The sequence below is a fragment of the Aethalodelphis obliquidens genome, unplaced genomic scaffold, assembly GCF_003676395.1.
Source record: "Aethalodelphis obliquidens isolate GAN/ISIS:26980383/991018 unplaced genomic scaffold, ASM367639v1 scaffold123, whole genome shotgun sequence".
Classification (NCBI taxonomy): domain Eukaryota; kingdom Metazoa; phylum Chordata; class Mammalia; order Artiodactyla; family Delphinidae; genus Aethalodelphis; species Aethalodelphis obliquidens.
Window position 1 is genome coordinate 757,948 of NW_020838067.1, and position 20,263 is coordinate 778,210.

At 50.6% G+C, this 20,263-nt stretch overlaps 1 pseudogene; it reads right to left on the reverse strand.

Annotated features, from left to right (window-relative positions):
• The window catches only part of LOC113615719 (ras-related C3 botulinum toxin substrate 1 pseudogene), an 86,548-nt pseudogene extending 70,774 nt beyond the window's left edge, over window positions 1-15,774 (reverse strand).
• Between the last annotated feature and the right edge of the window lie 4,489 nt (window positions 15,775-20,263).

Here is a 20,263-nt window from a genome sequence, read left to right on the forward strand (position 1 = left end):
GGGCTGATACCCAGCAGTGGGATGTCTGGGTCATGGGACGTGTGCACATCCTTGACCCTGCGAGGCAACACCAGGCTGTTCTCAGTGCCTCTGTGCCAGCTTACGCTCCCCCCACGGTACATGGGAGTCCCCGTTACTCCACACTGCCACCAACAATGATTTATTGTCACACTTCATATTTGCTACTAAGGTGATGGCTGTGGAAGGGCATCTTATAATTGTTTTAATATGCATTTCCTGAGTTTTCATGAGCTGTATTATGTTTTTTTGTTTGGTTGGTTGTTTTTTTGTTTTTTGTGGTACGCGGGCCTCTCACTGTTGTGACCTCTCCGGTTGCGGAGCACAGGCTCCGGACGCGCAGGCTCAGCGGCCATGGCTCACGGGCCCAGCCGCTCCGCGGCATGTGGGATCTTCCAGGACCGGGGCACGAACCCGCGTCCCCCGCATCGGCAGGCGGACTCTCAACCACTGCGCCACCAGGGAAGCCCTGTATTACGTTTTCATGTTTATTTATTTAGGTTTATTGTCCTCTGAGTTGCCTGTTCATATTCGTTGCCCATGTTCTATTCAGATTTTTGTCCTTTTCCCACTGATTTGTGGGAGTTTCTTTTAAAGCCAGATATGAATTCTCCAGTAGTTATGTGCTTTGCACAAATCTTCTCCCTTCTATTTGCTTTGATGATGGTGTCTTTTATCATCTAAAACCTTCATTTATTTCAGTAAAATTCATCAATCTTATCCTTCATGCCTTGTTCAAGCAGCTCTTCCCTTCCCCAAACAATTAAAGATATTTCCTTATTTCTTCCCTAATGTTAAGGGTGCTTCTTTTCAGATTTAGGCATTTCGTCCGTTTGGAATTTATTCTTGCACATGGCATGACACAGGGAATTCACTGAAAATTCCCGTGTGAATCACCAGTTTCCCAGCACCGTTTATGTCCTAGTCTGTTGTTTCACTAGCAATTCATTATGGCTTCTCTGTGGTGTAAGAGTTTTCCCTTAGAGGTTCAGGGCCCTTTTTGCACTGCCTATTCTATTTCATTGTTTTTTGAAAAACTACTACTCTGATAACAAACTGTCTTTAATTACTCTAGTTTCCTAATAAGTCTACATGTTTCCCAGAGGAAAAGGTCTGGTCCGCTTTTGTGGACGTCCAGGTGAACTTTAGGGTTTGTTATATCCTCTCCGGCATTTTTTTGTTTTTGTCGTTGGAGGCCCATCTGTGATACATCCTTTCTTTTTGCTGCTGGTGTTTAGAAAAGCTTTGGATTTTTGCCTATTGATTTTGTAACCGGTCACCTTAGTAAAAATATTTTAAGGCTTTTTAATCTCTTCTCTTGGGTTGTTAATAATTAGCGTGAGCTAAGGACAGCTGGGAACCTTCCCTTTAGTCTCGCAAGAACTCCGAGGCAGGGCACACCACGCTCCCATTTTACAGATGAGGACACAGAGGCAGAACACAGCTGAAGGACTTCCCAAGGTCACCAGTTAGCAAACAGTGGTGATGGAAATCAGTTCTAGGTTTAATAATCAGACCACACTGTCTCTTCAAAGTTGGGGATTTAATATTTTACTCAACATTTACGTCTTTCTTTTTAGATTATTGAGCCATGTTTTCTCTCAGTAAACAACTTTATCTCTTACTTTGCAGAGAAAACACAAGCCTTTATAAGTCCTTGAAGGGTTTTTCCCTAATACTGGCTCTGGTTTTCTGACACCAGCTGGGTGTCCAACAACCAGTTCTGACGCTAAAGACCAGAGTTGCTGTCAGGCCCCAGGGTTAAGGGTCGGTCACATAAGATGAGCCCCCCCCGACACCACTCTTCAAAGGCAGCTGCAGGTGGGGAACCCAGGCTGCCCACACTTCTGCCCGGCTGACTACATGTTGGGGGTTCCCCCGACCCACCGCCTGAGGACTTCAGGAAAGCAGTTGACTTACTAGATGACCGGTTTATCATAAAGGATACAACTGGAGAACAGCTGAACGGAAGAGGTGCGCAGGGCAGTGCACACGGCGAGGGGCTCAGGGCTCCCACGCCCCTCTGGGTGCAGCTGCCCACTCACCCTGCAGGCCTTGGGACCTGCCTGCCTCCAGAATCGCGTGAGGCCATTCCTTGTCATCATTTTCTATCCCTCTGTCTATCTGCCTGTCTACATCCTATTGGTTGTGCTTCTCCGGAGAGCCCTGACTAATACAGAACTATCCCTTTCAACCTTCTCTAAACTTTATTTTCATCCTTCCCACTCTGTGCTGTTTTGGACCCGGACCTTGCCCCACACTATGGCAGAGAGAACAGAAGGTGGTAGAGAAAGGATGTCAAACCATGATACCCCTTAATCCCAATATCCCCCCAGTTATAACAGGATCGGCCTAAAACAGCTGAGTAATTCAACCGGGAAGTTTGGCTCTTTGGTATACAGAGATCTATACTCCAAATAACCGGAGGATGCACGTTCTTTTTGAACACACGTGAAAGACCGGCCATTTGTCAGGCCACGAAGGCGGTCTCAGCTTGTTCCCCTGGGGTTACCATCACAGAGACCTTGTTTGATAACACAACGTGATAAAATCACAGTAATTCACAATTATTCACAATTAATCACAACATCACGACTATGAGAAGAAGCCGCCAAACAATCCCACGTGGCCAGAAACTGAATTACACGTTACTGACGACCCCGTGGTTTAAAACAGAAACCTGAAAATTACTAAATCTTCGTAAATCAACAATATGGAATTGTGGTCAAGCAGAATTCACTAGGAAATTTTTTTAACATCTTTATTGCAGTATGAATGCTTTACAATGCTGTGTTAGTTTCTGCTTTATAACAAAGTGAATCAGTTATACATACACATATGTTCCCATATCTCTTCCCTCTTGCGTCTCCCTCCCTCCCACCCTCCCTATCCCACCCCTCCAGGCGGTCACAAAGCACCGAGCTGATCTCCCTGTGCTGTGCGGCTGCTTCCCACTAGCTATCTACCTTACGTTTGGTAGTGTATATATGTCCATGCCACTCTCTCACTCTGTCACAGCTTACCCTTCCCCCTCCCCATATCCTCAAGTCCATTCTCTAGTAGGTCTGTGTCTGTATTCCCATCTTACCCCTAGGTTCTTCATGACCTTTTTTTTTTTTTCCTTAGGTTCCATATATATGTGTTAGCATACGGTATTTGTTTTTCTCTTTCTGACTTACTTCACTCTGTATGACAGACTCTAGGTCCATCCACCTCACTACAAATATCTCAATTTCGTTTCTTTTTATGGCTGAGTAATATTCCCTTGTATATATGTGCCACATCTTCTTTATCCATTCATCTGTTGATGGACACTTAGGTTGCTTCCATGTCCTGGCTATTGTAAATAGAGCTGCAATGAACATTTTGGTACATGACTCTTTTTGAATTATGGTTTTCTCAGGGTATATGCCCAGTAGTGGGATTGCTGGGTCATATGGTAGTTCTATTTGTAGTTTTTAAAGGAACCTCCATACCGTTCTCCATAGTGGCTGTACCAATTCACATTCCCACCAGCAGTGCAAGAGTGTTCCCTTTTCTCCACACCCTCTCCAGCATTTATTGTTTCTAGATTTTTTGATGATGGCCATTCTGACTGGTGTGAGATGATATCTCATTGTAGTTTTGATTTGCATTTCCCTAATGATTAGTGATGTTGAGCATTCTTTCATGTGTTTGTTGGCAATCTGTATATCTGCTTTGGAGAAATGTCTATTTAGGTCTTCTGCCCATTTGTGGATTGGGTTGTTTGGTTTTTTGTTATTGAGCTGCATGAGCTGCTTGTAAATCTTGGAGATTAATCCTTTGTCAGTTGCTTCATTTGCAAATATTTTCTCCCATGCTGAGGGTTGTCTTTTGGTTTTGTTTATGGTTTCCTTTGCTGTGTAGAAGCTTTGAAGTTTCATTAGCTTCCATTTGTTTATTTTTGGTTTTATTTCCATTTCTCTAGGAGGTGGGTCAAAAGGGATCTTGCTGTGGTTTATGTCATAGAGTGTTCTGCCTGTTTTCCTCTAAGAGTTTGATAGTGTCTGGTCTTACATTTAGGTCTTTAATCCATTTTGAGTTTATTTTTGTGTATGGTGTTAGGGAGTGCTCTAATTTCATACTTTTACATGTAGCTGTCCAGTTTTCCCAGCACCACTTATTGAAGAGGCTGTCTTTTCTCCACTGTATATTCTTGCCTCCTTTATCAAAGATAAGGTGACCATATGTGCGTGGGTTCATCTCTGGGCTTTCTATCCTGTTCCATTGATCTATATTTCTATTCTTGTGCCACTACCATACTGTCTTGATTACTGTAGCTTTGTAGTATAGTCTGAAGTCAGGGAGCCTGATTCCTCCAGCTCCATTTTTCGTTCTCAAGATTGCTTTGGCTATTCGGGGTCTTTTGTGTTTCCATACAAATTGTGAAATTTTTTGTTCTAGTTCTGTGAAAAATGCCAGTGGTAGTTTGATAGGGATTGCATTGAATCTGTAGATTGCTTTGGGTAGTAGAGTCATTTTCACAATGTTGATTCTTCCAATCCAAGAACATGGTATATCTCTCCATCTATTTGTATCACCTGTAATTTCTTTCATCAGTGTCTTATAATTTTCTGCCTACAGGTCTTTTGTCTCCTTAGGTAGGTTTATTCCTAGGTATTTTATTCTTTTTGTTGCCATGGTAAATGGGAGTGTTTTCTTAATTTCACTTTCAGATTTTTCATCTTTAGTGTATAGGAATGCCAGAGATTTCTGTGCATTAATTTTGTATCCTGCTACTTTACCAAATACTAGGAAAATTTTGGTTTTAAATAAAATGACTAGGAATAAAAAATGTAGAAAAAATGCACTAGACATTCAAAGAAAGACATTAGACAAAGGTCAACAAAGCAAACCCAAAGCAAGAAGGAAGGAAGTAATAAAGATCAGAATTCACCGAAATAGAGATCAGCAGAACTGTCTATACTGAAAGTAGAGAGAGGGGAAGAGAGAGAGAAAAAATATAAAAATATATACTCACCGAATGAAAAAGGGAAATTAACTTTGGATACAACAGAGTTTTTACAACAATAAAAAGGTATAATAAATAATTATTTGCTGATAGATTGGAAAGCCTAGTGATGTAGGTAAGTTTCTAGGAATATAGAAAATGAAAACAATGGTGCAAAAAGAAATAGAAAATTTGAATAAGCCAATGATTATTAAATAAATTGAAATCTAATATTTCCCTTCCCAATGAGCCCCCAGCCCAGACTGTTTTATGGGGGATTTCTACCAAACCCTTAAGTGGTGGTTAATTCCTATCTTGTCCAAGTCATTTTAGAATGTCCAAAAAGAGTAAAAACTGCTCAGCTCATTTTAGGAGGCTGGTGTAATCTTGATTCCTAAATTGAATTTTAAAAAACGAAAAGAAACGCGTATTACTTACAAATGTAAATGCAAATGCCTTAATAGAGTATAAATGTATTAAAAATATATGTTATAACCAGGTAGGGTTTATCTCAGGAATGCAAGGATGTTTTCACATTAGAAAATATATTAATGTTTTCATGATTTATTAAAAGAGAAAATTCATGATTATTTCAATTGATGCTGAGAAATCATTGATGAAATTCAACATCTATTTATAATGAAAACATTAATTACAACAAGAACAATAGTAAGACTTCTTGATGAAGTAGGAATAGAAGGGAGCTTCCTTAGCTTAACAAAGGTAATATACCAAAACATTCTGCTTCATGCAGGAACTTTAGACACGTTCTCTTAAAGGTTCTAGTAAAGGCAGAGATGCCTTCATTAATTACTGGTGTTCAACATGGAAGCGGAGGGCTGGACCAACACCAGGAGGAAAGAAGCAGACCCCGGAGGGGTGAGGATTTTAAACAGAAGAGATGAAAATGTTATTGTGTCTTATGTAAATATACACATGTCACTTCAGTCATTATACATGTATGTCATTTATATAGATGATGTTTTAGACATATTTCATACAAAAGGAGCATCATGGGCTTCCCTGGTGGCGCAGTGGTCGGGGGTCTGCCTGCCGATGCAGGGGACACGGGTTCGTGCCCCAGTCCGGGAAGATCCCACATGCCGCGGAGCGGCTGGGCCCGTGAGCCATGGCCGCTGAACCTGCGCGTCCGGAGCCTGTGCTCTGCAACGGGAGAGGCCACAACAGCGAGAGGCCCGCGTACCACAAAAAAAAAAAAAAAAAAAAAAGCATCACAATATAAATCTTAAAATCTAATAATTGAGCAAGGTTGGTGGATACAAGATCAACTTATGAAAATCAATAGCATTTCTCCACACCAGTTAGAAAATGTAACAAACATAATGAATTAGATATTATTCATAACAACGACAAAAAGTATAATGTCTAGGGATTGCCTTAACAGAGAGCACGTAAAAATCCGTGGGGAAGAAACTCCAAAGGCCAACAAACACGGAAGGAGAAAGTCCTGTGTATTAGAAAAATGCAAAATACACTGCAGGGGTTCACCTGTGCTCACCAGGTTGGCAAAAATTAAAAACTGGGTGATGCCCGTGTCGGTGGTCCCTCTTGGCTGGGACGGTGGACCCGTTGCTGACCAAGGGGGTTTCTGCAAGCCCACCCTGAAGACCCCATGTCCCCGGGCAAGCTCCCATGCTGGAAACAGCCCGCAGCCCCGTCTGGAATGAGCGGCTAAGAAAATGGGCAGGTGAACACCATGGAATAGCTTATTCGCCCGTGAGATGCCTCAGGGAAGGACCCTGAAACAGCAGGGGATGAAGGAAGTTAGAGCCAGATGAGCCCTGCATGGTTCAGTGTGGACCGCAGGCAGGACATCACCGGAGCCTGTGAGAAATTCACAGTCTCAGCCCTCACCCAGACATGCTGAGTCACAGTCTGTCTGTTAACAAGACCCCCAGGGTTAAGGGAAGATGCGGGGGTCCCGTGTCTGACCAGATGTCACCGCTTACTGGGGTCAGAGCGCTCTGGGGTCAGTGCAGGGCAGACAGATACCCGAGTGGCTGGGCTGGGAGGACCCATGTGGGGACTCACGTAAGTCAAGGCCAAAACGGACCCCTATTTGCCGTGAGATTCCGGGAAACTGGTCGACTACCCAGAACCCGGCCCAGAGGCATGCCCCCCGCTGCAGTTTAAGGATTGCTGGTGGATTAAAAGCCGCTCTTCTTGCCTGGCCCCCAGACGTCTGCATCTGTTCCCTGGGTTTATGGGGCTGTGGGTGCGGAGGAAACAAAAGGCAAAGCCCCCCCGCCCCCCCCCCCGCCCCGTGCCGGGATGGGGTGGGGCGGGGAGGGGCCGAGGGGAGATGCCGTTTTTCTTCCTTCATCAGCGCCTTTCTCCTGCGCTGCTGTGAGTGGGCACATTCCTAATTGTCGCGGTTCCGTCCGTGATTTTCCCTCCGTGTGGGACGCGGGTGTCCTCACTTGGACACCTGGTGCCCACACGGATCCCCCACTTCAGAGACTCCCTGTCTCTGACCCCCCCGCCCAGGGCAGTCCTTCGCAGGTGTCTGGGGGCATCCTTTTTAGCGTGGGTCTCACTGTTATTTGGGTTTTTTTGGAAACCATTTCGTTCAGATCCCCAAACAGACAGCATTGAGTTTGCAAGTGGAAAAGTGTGAAATGCATGGTCGTTGGGGAGGATTCCTTTTATGGTAAGGAGGCTTCCCAGGCCCTGTCCCGGTCTCTGCACCCTTTCCCTGGGCAGGTGAATTCTCCCGTCAGAGCTCACGAATGTACCCGTGACTTCACACCCTCTCACCGCCCGCACAACCCCGCCCCCTCCCCGGGTCAAAGGTGAAGCCCCCTCCCTCCCTGCTCCCCGCCCAGACCAGTCCCTACCCCTGTTGGAAGATTACCCCTGACCAGCCCCGGACTTTCCTGTCCCCCTTCCTGGCCCTCTCCTTAGCTCGGGGGGTGTTCCTGAGACACTGCATCGCTCACCCTTCCCAGCCTCCCTCTGCTCCCGGGAATCCGTCTGGGCGGCTCCAGCCGCTCCCGCCCCCGCCCCCTCGAGCTGCCCAGCCCGGCCCAAGCCCAGTCCAAGCCAGCCTAGCAGTAACGAGAGTGGTGGGAACGAGTGCCGGCAATCACCACTCGGGCCGGCTGGGCCAGGCCTGATTTTGTTTTCATCTCAAAAAAATAAATCTTCCACTCGGGATTTTAGTTACGAAAGTAAGGTACACAGAAGCGTAGGAAGTAAAAACGGACGCTCCGTGTCCTCCACTGCCCGTCCCCAGAGGCGACCTCGCCAGCCTGGACGTGAAGCCTTCCGTCAGCTCTCTTACGGTGGGATTTGAAGGCCCCCTCGCCACCCTGGGCCCTCCCCGGCCTGTCCCCCGCATGCTCGCCCAGCGCCCTCCCCCTCACAGCCAAGCCCCTGGCAGTGCTCAGGGCCCCGGTGGTCCCCACGGGCAGGCGTGGAGCTCGAGGGGCCCTGGGGGCTGGTTTGCAGCCCACCCACCTGTTCTGCTCCCCTAATAGATCTCCATGGACCCACTTCCACCACAGAGACGCCTCCCACTGGAGCTGCAATTGCCCCTTTCAGTTAATAGCTCATCTTGGCTGTGGAAGCAGAGCAGCAGGGCCGAAGGGAATAGACGCCTCGAATGTGAGAGCAATTTCCAAGTCCCTCTCCCTGATGGAGGAGAGTCCCCCAGCCACGCAGGTGAAGGCATCTTTCTTCACAGCCTCCGACCCCTCCTGTTCAAGTCTTTAATATGCCAATCGGACAGATGAAGAATATATCCCGTCCTAACATTTTCTAAAGTTCCTGTAATTACTCTTGAAGGATTCTCATGTGTTTATTGGCCTTTGGAAAGCTTTCCCTGTGACTCAGCTGTCCGTAGCTTTTCTGTTTCTGGTGTTTTGCTTGTTTTTGGGTTTGGGGGTTTTGTGCAGAGAGATGTTTTAAAGCTTCTTTGTCATCACATCAATTTGCCTTTAGTGCTTTCTGCCTGTGGTGACTTGGCCAGGAAAGCCTTTTCTTTTCAGATTGTTCGTTGATCACTCGTTCCGCGAAATGATCCAGCCACTGGGTTGTGGATCTGTAGCGCGTTCACTTTTCCCGGAGGCTCAGGTGTGGAAGGGTAATTCTGTCTCTTGGTCCTCAGCTGGATTCCACCCTCAGCCCTGAGCCACGGGCGCTGCGAGCCTGGGGGCGGGGCGTGTCGGGGTTTGCCCCGCCCTCCACCTGCGGGCACCCTTCCATCCCATCCGGGTCCTTCTGCCCTGGCCCTTGTCCCTCTGCTGCGGCGCCCCGCCCTCCAGCGGCCCCCCAGCCGCGTGGCCAGGCCCAGAAGTGGTCCTAGACTCACGCGCCCCAGCAAGTTCAGACCCCGACCCTTCTTCCAGCCTAGCGGGGTCTTCAGTCTGTCGACTCTCCAGCCGTCCCCTGCCCCGTCCATCCGGGCGCTTCCCTGAGCGGCTGGCGTCGCCCTGTGGTCCCCGCTGTCCTTGGGCTCGAAAGCGTCAAGCAGGGCCTCCTGGAGGGCCCGCCTCCGCTGAGCCCGCTCCAAGCCGCCGTACAGAGGCGACCTCCTGGGCTGGCTCTGGCAGGTGGAGGCGACCCCTGACGCCCCCGCAGACCTGCGCACGTGCTCCACCCACTGCCGCGCTTGTGGGGTGGAGTGTGTTGGTCACGGGAGAGGATGCTGAGGCCTAGGGTCAGCAAGTTGATGTGCACACCCTGGGCTTCCAGAAGCTCGTACCCGTCGGCGACCAGCGAGCCTGTGTACTTACCGACCGCGACTGGGGGCTCGTCGGTGAGAATGCTAGACCAGCCGTCTTTCCATTTGACGTAAAGGTGAGCGAGGTGGGACCTGTCATCCGCCTGGCGGTTGTGGTTCTGTTATTCGGGGCCTGCAGGTTGAGGATCCTGATACGTGTTCAGTCGACTGTCCCTTTTCTTAACCGCTGCCGCCCTCCTAACCTTCACAATACTCTGCTGGCCTGAAGTCCACGTTGATTGATGTAAACGTGACTGTGGTGGCTCAGGTTCTAGGGGTGGGACCCGGACCCCTAAGCTCCTAAGCCTCCAGGGTCTCTGTTGTGCGGCTTGAGGCCACGGAGGTGGCCCCGGGCCCCCCAGGTGCACAGTCTTGATGAGCGGGCGTCAGTGCGAGGAAGGGTCCTTCCCTGTCCCCCCCCCCCCCCGATTGCACGTTCCGTCTCACAGAGCCGGGATTCTCCACGTGTGTGACTCCTCATAGGTCTGCAGGCTGGTGCCCATGTGGTTGGGTTCTGGGGGGCGCCCCCCCTTGGGCTGCAGACGCCCTCGGACTACCTCTTCCTGGTGCACGCAGTGGGGCGGGGGGAGCCGGGCTCTCCCTACCTCTTCTTTTTTATTTTTTATAAATTTATTTTTTTTTGGCTGCGTTGGGTCTTTGTTGCTGCGCGCGGGCTTTCTCTAGTTGCGAACGGGGGCTACTCGTCGTTGCGGTGCGCGGGCTTCTCATTGCGGTGGCTTATCTTGTTGCGGAGCACAGGCTCTACGCACATGGGCTCAGTAGTTGTGGCGCGTGGGCTCAGTAGCTGCGGCTCACGGGCTTAGTTCCTCCGTGGCATGTGGGATCTTCCTGGACTAGGGCTCAAAACTGTGTCCCCTGCACTGGCAGGCGGATTCTCAACCACTGCGCCACCAGGGAAGCCCCTCTCCCTACTACCTCTTTTTATGAGGATCAGGCCCCACCCTGATGGCCTGGTGTAACCTTGGTTGTCTCCTCAGAGGCCCCGTCTCCAAATACAGCCACACTGGGAGTCAGGGCTTCCCGTGAATCCGCGTGCGCGGATGTTCAGCCCATAGCAGTGCGTGCGCACGCTCCTCTGTGTTTCAGACAGGAAGGCCTGTCTGCAACCTCTCATCACACCTGGATCACATCTGGCAGGTGGCCAGGGCCTCCCAGGGGCCAGGGAAGTTTTCCTAGTTCTGGTGATGGGGGTGAGTTTCGGGGCCTGTGGTGCTCGCCAGGCGCAGCCCGTGTTCAGACAGTAAGGGGCCGCCTGGCCCAGAGCCAGCCCGGCAGGGCAGCCAGGAGGGGGTCACCTGCTGGGTGCTGCTGGCCTTGGGAGCTCTGGCTGCCCACCTGCCTAGGCTTCCACTTGGGTGGTCCTGTCCGGCCCTTAGGCCTGTGACCACCTGCTTCTGGCCATGAGCCTGTCCTGCACTCCGCCCAGGTGCAGTCACCCCAAAGCCCTCAGCTGCTCAGGCCCGTCAGGCACCAGGTGGCCCTGCCTCTCCAGCCAGCACTCCTGGCCCTGAGCCCTGGCACCCCATACGGTGGTGAGCCTGGCCCCGCTCCGACAGCCAGGCTCCCAGACACGGCTGTGCCGCGTGTCTGCAGGTGCCTTGCCTCTCTGAGACGCGGTCTCTCCGCCAGGAAAGTGGGGAGTGACCGCCTCGGCCCCGGGACTGTGCCCCGGGTCCGAGTCGCTCCTGCAGAGGGCTGGGGGCAGGAGTGCCAGCTCGTCCCTCGTGACTGGGCGGGCTTGACCTCCGGCCTCACCTCTCCTTGGGGTGAAGGGTCCCCAGGGGCCAGCAGGCTTCTGATTCTTGCTGAGGGAGTTGGACGGCCTCTGCCAGCGGAAGGTAATGACTCCGGCCAGGAAATTATTTTTAATGAGTCCACCTCTCCCGCAGGCTGTGAGGCCTGGGCGGGCTCCTGCGGCCACAGGAAAGGAGGTCTGTCAGGGTGCAGGGCTGGGCAGCGCCGGGTGCGTGGCACGCACTCCTGCCCCTCCTGGTGTTTCGGAGGGAAGGTTGATGGTTAATGAGGAGCCCTGTCACCTGCCCCAGGTGGAAAGGAGCCCAGGCAACAGGACGGCCGTGACAGCAGAGCCGAGCTCCGCCTTCATGGATCCGCTCTGAGCTGGGCCTTTCCTCTTGCCCCGCAGGAAGGGAGGCTCACGAGTTAGCAGGCCGGCGGACGCGCAGGCCCGCTGAGCCCTTCTCCGGGATGTGATGAGAAGCCCACCTCCTCGTGCAGAGGAGTTGCTGCCGCTCAGCTCGGAGGCCGTGAACCTTCCTACCCGACCTGTGTCCCCCGCCCCGCCCCGTGGCTTGAATCCCGCAGGGGCGAGACCAGGCGACGTGCGTGCCGAGGGGTCTAGGAAGTGCCTGCTCTGGCGGGGATGTGGCAGGGCTTGCCGGTGTCCGGGGCGGCTTTGAAGGATGAAGAGGATTTCCAAGTTACGCGCCGGGAAGCGTCCCGCGGGAGGGAACCCCAGGGAAGATGTAGGAAAGCGGACGACCTCCTGGCAGCCGCTGGGGGTCTCGGGCCAGCAGAGGCCGCATTTGGTCCCACGAGGTGTGGTGGCGCCTGAGCAGAGGGGCTGGGGTTGGTCTGCCCCTGGAGAGGTCCTGGTGGCCCTGGGGGTGGGGATGCAAGGGGCCAGGGCCCAGAGCTGCCCTAGAGACCCCCTTCCTTCCTCTTCATGACGCCCCACCCAGCCCACCAGCAGACCACCCCTGGGGCTCCCTGGGGGCCCCGTGCAGGTCACCTGGCCCTAGGGACCCCTCCACTCCGTCCCACTGAGCTCTCCACGCTGGGGCCGTGGGCAGAGGGGTGCTGGCCTGATGGGTCAGGGCGAGGGTCTGGTTCTCGCTGGGGTCAGCCTCATGACGGTGGCTGGCCACCCATTGACCCCTGACCTCAGTCCCACACTGACTCTTGGCCCAGCCACACAGTCACTCTGGAACCCAGGGGTGTTCCAGCCCCTGACCCGGCCACACGCTGGCCTCTGGCAGCTGTGCTCTGACCCTTGACCCCAGCTCATGTGGACCCTTTAACCGACGGGTGGGCAGGCCCTGATGGCCACCACTGGCCCGGAGAGGACCACACCCTGGTCTCTGCCCCAGAGCCTCGAAGTGACCCCAGTCGCTCACAGCCGGGAGCCGCGAGGGCACGGGGGCGGCGGGCAGGGCGGCACCCAGCGCCGACTTGCTAGGTGGCGGGCAGCCTCCGTCTCTGGAGCGCAGCTCGCTCAGGCATGGCAGCCGGGGTCTCGTGAACGCTAAGGAATCTTCCAAGGAGACAGGTGCTGAGGGAGCTGCCGTGGGGCCAGTGGAGATAACGCATCTGAAACGCTCAGCTCTGCCACGCACATCACAAGCAAGGCGTTCGCTAGACGCTGTTACTAACGTTGCTGTTAACAGCCCGCCTGCCGCCCATCGAGTGGGTGGGGCACCAGACAGGCTGTGGGCGCAGGAAGACACTGCCCGCGGGGCCGCGGGACGTTGCAGCAGGAGGGTGGGCTCGCGTAGGGACTGGAAGTTGGCGTTCACCTCCGCAGCGCTGGGGCCAGGCCCTCCTGGATGGAGAGACGCAGTCACACTGCTGGTCCCCAACGCTGGCTTCCATCAGTCCTCACCCTGGCCCCCTGCGCGGACAGGGTCGCCGGGAATGGCCGGGCTCAGGACTGGCCCAGCGCACGTGGCCAGCCCGGACCAGGTTTGTGCCCAGGTATGCGGGACCTTGAATGCCATGGCCCCTGCCTCACAATGCTGGCAGTTAGGGAAGTGGGTGGGAGGGGGACACGGGACAAGCTCCCCCATGCTGGCGGCATGGCCTGGGTAGGAGTCAGTGAGGGGCTGCAAGTGGACCCCAGCCCCCTCTCTGGGCCCCTCCGTGGGCAGGGAGGCTGATGCCATTGCTGCCTTTCCACGCTTGAGATCCCACCGGTCCCAGGGGGCACGCCTACCCCCGTCCCTACTCCTCCGAGTTAGCGCCGCACCCGGGCCGCCTCAGTTTGGGCTCCTGAAAAGAGATAACTTCGCTCAGCGTGTTGTGGGGACCGGTACCGAGCCACACAGTAAACCTTGCCCCTGCTGCTTCCTGTTGCACCCGTGTCTTCTGTCGGTCTTTCCAGAAGCGGTAGAGCTTCCACCCGTGACACGTGAGATGATGTTAGACATGCGCAAGTCAGGGTTAAGGAACAGACTAGAGCTGTCGGGTCCCAGAGAGCGTGTCAGGGCCAGAGTGCCCAAGGAGGGGACGGTGGGAGGCGGACGGAGGAGCCAGTGGGGCCAGCGAGTCAGTCTCTTTACAGTCACCTGGGGAACAGCAGAGGGAGGCCGTCAGAGGCTTCTAAGTAGGGTCGGGAATTGATGCTCTATACGCTTTGGAAAGAATACTTCTCCCAAAAGATGGAGAGGATTGGGGGAGGGCACAGCCAGGATGAGCGGGGGAAGTTGGGGGGCTGTGGCTGCGATCGGGAAGGAGGAGGTGGCACCTGAATTAGGGAGCACCTGGTGGATGAGCAGAGGAAGGGAGAGAAGAGGACGGAGCCAAGGGTTTTTTTAAGAGAGTTTTTGGCTGTGGACCATTTTTAAAGTCTTTATTGAATTTGTTACCACATTGCTTTCGTTCTGTGTTTTGGTTTTTTGGCTGCGAGGCATGTGGGATCTTAGCTCCCCAACCAGGGAGCAAACCTGCACCGCCTGCATTGGAAGGCGAAGTCTTTTTTTTCTTTAATTCTTTTAGTGGGGTATAGCTGTTTTACAATGTTGCGTTAGTTTCTACTGTAGTGACGTGAGGCAGAGTTCCCTATTTTATACAGCAGGTTCTTACTAGTTCTCTATTTTATACATATTAGTGTATATATGTCAATCCCAGTCTCCCAGTTAACCACTGGACCGATCTAAGATTTTTTCTGGAGGTAGAATGGGTTGGGTGTTGGTGACCGGGGGTGGGGGGGTGTGTGGACTTGAGTGTACACCAAGGCTCCGGGGTGTACAGGGGAGGCCCTCGTGAGCAGAGGATGCTGCGTGGGAAGCAGCTTCATCTTTGAACTCAGTGAGCAGAGAGCTGTGTGACGTCCCTGGGGCATCCTGATGGGTGGGTTGGATGCTGGGACCATCTATCTAGCAACAGAAACAACAAATACAATGAGATAAGCCTAACTCAAGTTGTAAAGACCTGTATGCAGAAATTTGTAAAATTTTCCTGCAGGATATAAAAGAAAACCTAATAATTTTTTTTTTTTTTAGGGCTAAACGTTAATAGAATGTGAAAGTTTGAACTCTTACGCTTTAAACAAACAAAACCTAGAAATTACTGATTGGTTCCAAACGGTTTTATGGAAAATCTAATCTGTTAACAAAAACTTGGCACTGAGTGCGAAGGCTCCACCATGTGAGCAAAGCGTACAAAGGGTCCTGGGGCCCGGACATTCACAACAGCAGGCGTTTTCTCTTCTTCTTCTTGACCCGGGGTGGGGGTGGGGCGGCGGGGGGATGGGGGGGCGGGGGCAGCGGCGAGCAGAGAACCGCCCGGATAGCTTCATCAAACACCGTCTTGAGGCCTCGCTGTGTGAGCACCAGGTGCTCAAGGCATTTGACGGCACCGATCTTCTTGGCCGTGGCCAAGCCCTGCGGGTAGGTGATGGGTGTCAGCTTCTTCTCCTTCAGTTTCTCAATCATGTCTTTATCATCCCTCAGATCAAGTTTCGTCCCCACCAGGATGACAGAGTGTTGGGACAGTGGTGTCGCACTTCAGGGTACCACTTTGCATGAAGATTTTCAAATGATGCAGGACTCACAAGAGAAAAGCAAATTAAGAATACATCTGTTTGTGGATAGGATAGGGGACGTAATTGGTCATAATCTTCTTGTCCAGCTGTATCCCACAAGCCCAGATTCACTGGTTTTCCATCCACCATCACATTGGCAGAGTAGTTGTCAAAGACAGCAGGGATATACTCTCCAGGAAAGGCATTGGTCGTATAACTGATCAGGAGGCCGTGTTTATAAACTGGAAAATTTAATATCATAATATAATCTCCCCCAATTTATCTAATGATTTAATACAACTCCAATCAAAGCTCAACAAGACCCTTTAAGAACTTGTCCATTTGCTTCTAAAATTGGAATTCATTAGAATTGTCTTCTAAAGAAGGAAGGTAGTCTTGCTCTGCCAGGTACCAAGACATTATAAAACTTTAGTAAGGGATGCTGTGTGGTATTAGTTCAGGGGTAAAAAAAAAAAAATGACCAGTGGAACAAATAGAACGTTCCTAAACATATCTGTGCACATATGGACCTTCTGTTAATGATTCAGGTCACGTGGCAAACCAGCAGGGAAAGAAGTGAGTTTTCAGTGTGTACCAGGAATAATTGGTTATCCATATGGAAAAAATTAAATTATACACAAAAAATTAAATTATCCTCTCCAGGTGGATTAAGAACTTGTGTCAAAGCAAATATCTAAAGCAAAATTTTAAAATCTTTAGAAGAAAATATAGGTGAGGATTTCTGATTTCAAGGTAGGGGAGGATTTCTTAAAGTACAAAAAGCACTAACATGAAGGAAAAAGACTGATATATTTAAATTCATTATTAAGATTAAGAGCTTCTGTAAGTCAAAAGACAATTTAAATCAGGTAAAAAAAAGTCACAGTATGAGACTATACTTGCAAAACATGACTGACAAAAAATTGCTGTCAAGATTAAATAAAGAACACCTCAAATCAGTAAGAAGAAAGAAAAAAACCCAGTGGGCAAAAGATACAGCAGCTGTTGCACAAAAGAGAAGGCATCTGCAGACGTGCTGAGTGACACTAGTGATTCAGACACGCACACAGGCTACAGCAAACTACAAGATTGTTTCATTGGCCAAAAGCAAGAAGTCTGACGATACTAAGTATCAGCTTACACAGGCTGAAGGGCATGTGATGTAGAACGATCACTGTACTCTAATCTTACACAGGAGCATTTACGTGCCCTCTGACTCAGCAATTCCGCTCCTAAATGTGTACCCAAGACAGAAACCTGGGCGTGTCTACCAGAGGAAATGCACAGAAATGTTCATACTGGAAAAGAAACTGGAGACAACCCCAAAGCCCACCTCCAGGGGACCGGGTGAATGAAATGAAGCACACTCACATATTGGACGTTACACAGGGATGAAAATTAACGATCTGCCATTGAGCGTGAAAGCCGCGTTGGAAGTGGGTCAGTCCTCGACATCCCAGCGTTGCCGCGTGGGTCAGAGTGACCTGCCCAGCAGAGCCTTTCCTGAATTCCTGACCTACTACATTGTGAGCGAAATAAAACGGAGGCTCTAAGACTCTGAGTTTTGGGGTGTTTCATTACACAACGCTAGAAAACCAGAACTGCGTTTTTTACTCTTTCCATAACCTGTGCAAAAGCATCTGCTTACTTTTCCCCCTACGTTTGAATGCCATTCCTTCCAACAAAGTGGTTTGACACCCCACCCCCCAGAATAGAGCCAGAGCTCTGAAAAACTGGGGTCACACAGTTTACGCATAAACAACAAGCAGGAAAGATTAAGTGGGGGACGCAGGAAGCCTGAGCAGCACGTGGGGTTCTGGGTAAGACGGAACCACCCCACCCGCTTTGAAATAATAGCAGGTAGTGTCTGTCGGGTGCGCACCGTGTTCTGGGCACAGTGCTGAGCACCTAGAGTCTATGAACTCAGCTGAGAGTCCCACGATGTGACGGCCAGGAAGACTGAGAGCCGTGAGGCTAAGGAACTCATCTGTGGTGCAGCCAGGGTTGGAACCCAAGCAGCCTGGCCCAGAGGCGGTGGCTTTAGCTTCTCTTCCGTGCTGGCATAGACGGCAAGCCAGGAAGCAAGGTGTCCGGGTGTGAGAGCAAAGCGGGAAGTGAGAGAGAGTGGGGGCGTCGGGCTCGTGCACCGGCAGCTCTGGCCAGTTTGGGCCCACGGATTGGGAGCTTGGGTCTTGTGCACACACCTGGCCTACAGGAGGGGAAGAACTGAAGCTGAGGTGACTCCTACACCCCTGTGGGGAAATGGATGCACTGCACACACCTACTCAGGGAAGGAAGCCTGGCCCTACTGTGATTGGGAGAGGGGCCTGTAATCCTCAAGGAAAAACCAGAGTCCTGGGCTTTCCCTTCCTGAGGACCCAGCATCTGGCTTTAAACTCTGCCTCCTGGTGTGGGGACCAGAAGCTGAGAAACTGTCACGGAGTCTGTTCCTGGGGTGGTGGCACACCCACCCCACCCCCAAAACCTGGCATACGCGAAAGGAAAGCCACCATGGAATGTCGCTTTAACAGTCCAAGCACCATGAAGTTCCACAGTAAACAGAAGCCTTGCTTGGGATCAGCTAAATGTGCACAAGACAGGTCCACAGACACCAAAAAGGAGACGATTTCACCGCGAGTGAGATTTCGCTGCAAAAAAAAAAAAAGAAAAGGAAGGAAGGAAACCAGGAAGATTTGTTCCCTGAAAACTTTAGTTAACTGAAAAATCTGAGAGAAATTATAAAACAATGTTCAAAATGATGAAATAAAATAAGTCTTATAAAAATCAGAAATAAAGAGCAAATAACCCATCACAGTAGATGTAGAAAAGAACAAAATGGAATATTAGGAATCCACTAAATCAAGATGAAAGAGCTGACTGAGTAGAGTAGAAAAACTGGTAAAGCAGAAGACAGATGTAAGGAAAACCAGCGGGACACAGCACAGAATGCAGCACGGTTACGAGACACACGGGTCAGAATCACGTGACCCAGCATACACCCACCAGGGGTTCCAGAGGAGAAGAGAGAAAATGAAAGGGATAAGAGCTTAGAATCTTCCACTTTTTATCAAATGTATTCTCAGATAGAAGATTCTCAATGAATCTGGAGAAAGGTTTTAAAAACATGTAGGTATGGACATCTCCTAGGGAAACTTCAGAACATCAAAGACAGAAAGCATGTTGTAAAAGGGCCCGAGAGGAACAGAATTTTACCTCCCGAGCCCAGTGTTTGGGCTATGAGAAGTTTCAAAACAGCAACAAGAGCAGCCTAAAACAACAGGAAAATATCTGCAAGGCAGTGAGAGAAAACATATAGTTCAAACTAGAATTTTATATCCAGCTAAACTATTATTCAAGAGTGTGCACGCTATAAAGATGTTTCAGACAGAGCTTACCATGAACTGCTCTTTACTGAAGATCTCTAAGGAAGGTACTTCAGGAAGAAGGAAACTGAACACTAGACAAAGGAGGAATGGTTGAAGACAGCAAACGGATTGGTGACTCGTGGAAATAGAGTGAAATAAGTATCGATGATAAACACTAATTGTGTCAATAATGATTATTTTGGTGATGACAAAATGGAACTGAAATATAAGACAATAATACCATGTAGAATGGAACTGGTAGTGATCAGGGTAGACATATCCAAAGGTCCTTACAGGGTAGAGAAAGATAGAGATCGAGTAACATTAGACTTTAAGTCACGTGTGTGTGTTAAAAAATTAATCGTATGCAGTTGAACCATATGAAATTGCGGATGTTTGACCAACATGACGGCAACATCCTACGATTCAACCCAGTACACTGTGTAACTTCCAAGGGAGAGTGGAGAAAACTTATCGTACCGATGGAGAGCAGGAGAGAGAGTGGGGGTCCCTACCCCGCCTGAAGGCAGAGGGCCGTCCAGAGTTCTCCTGTGCAGACTTGAATCATCGGGGTGAAGAACGGGTGACCAGTGAGGCGAGGTCCACAGCCCCCAGCCAGGGCGCCTTGTAGCATCTGCTGCCAGTCTTCCTGCAAGTGTACTTCCGGGTCCCGACACACGTCCTAATTGTCAGATGACCAAGGTGCATGCCGGGCTCTTTGATGCCTTCTTCGGTGGCGTGAAGGTGTAAACAGGCATGTCCTCAGTGAGAGGACAGACACCTAGGTCGTACTGTCTTGGTGTAGACTTATTATTGAAACGATGTCTGCTTCCTATATATAAAATAGAGACCAGTGGTCTTCAAGTTTGAGGACACACATCCCGTTAATAAAGGCTGAATACGTGTCTCCGAATCAATTAGTCACCACTCTAATATGTACGTTATTAAACTAAAGAAACTAGAGGTGCCTAAAGATGAAAGAAAAAGCCTCCTGACGCCTGGACATGGGCAAGTCTTCAGGAATGTAGGTGAAAGCACCCGAAGAGGGAGGAATGGGGACACTCTGAGCTCTTTCTGGAAACCCTGAATTGGCAAGTTTACCCTGGACAATGTCTAAACAGTGAAGTGACTGAGGAAACAGTTCCATGCTGCTGTAAGGTGGGCCGTGCATGGCAGACATGGGCCTCTGGCCCTGGGGAGGGAGCAGGGCCTGGGGGCTGGGCACAGGGAAAGCTGGGCTGTGAGCTGAGGCTGGACCCAGTGCGCCCAAGAAACCCCCGCGGACAAGAAAGTATCACTGTTTCCAATATCCGAGAAGTTCCTACAGCTTGATAAGAAAAGGATTTAAAACCCAGTAGAAAACTGTGGAAAAGATACATATCGGC